We start from the raw sequence: 304 nt of genomic DNA, 5'->3' as shown, positions 1-304 counted from the left end.
AAAAAAACACTTTCACTGCATCGCGCACCTTGCGGTATTACAGATTTAAGAAAAAAATACAATAAAAACGTTAAGCAACACTGCGGCAATGATTTTTTTGTTTTAAGGATGTGTAGGGATTATATGTATAGGTAAAATTTTAGTTTACATTAAATCCTTAACGTATGTAAATATCAATAAACATTAGAAACTAGTAAACATTGCAATAATTTGCACTATCATACATTGTATATGTTCTAAGCACAAGCGCATGTACAAAGGGGAGTCCCAAAATTAAATTGAATAAAAAATTATATTATAGACC

Source organism: Agrilus planipennis, unplaced genomic scaffold (assembly GCF_000699045.2).
Source record: "Agrilus planipennis isolate EAB-ADULT unplaced genomic scaffold, Apla_2.0 scaffold24, whole genome shotgun sequence".
In the NCBI taxonomy this organism is placed as follows: Eukaryota; Metazoa; Arthropoda; class Insecta; order Coleoptera; family Buprestidae; genus Agrilus; species Agrilus planipennis.
This window is presented reverse-complemented; position numbering follows the sequence as displayed.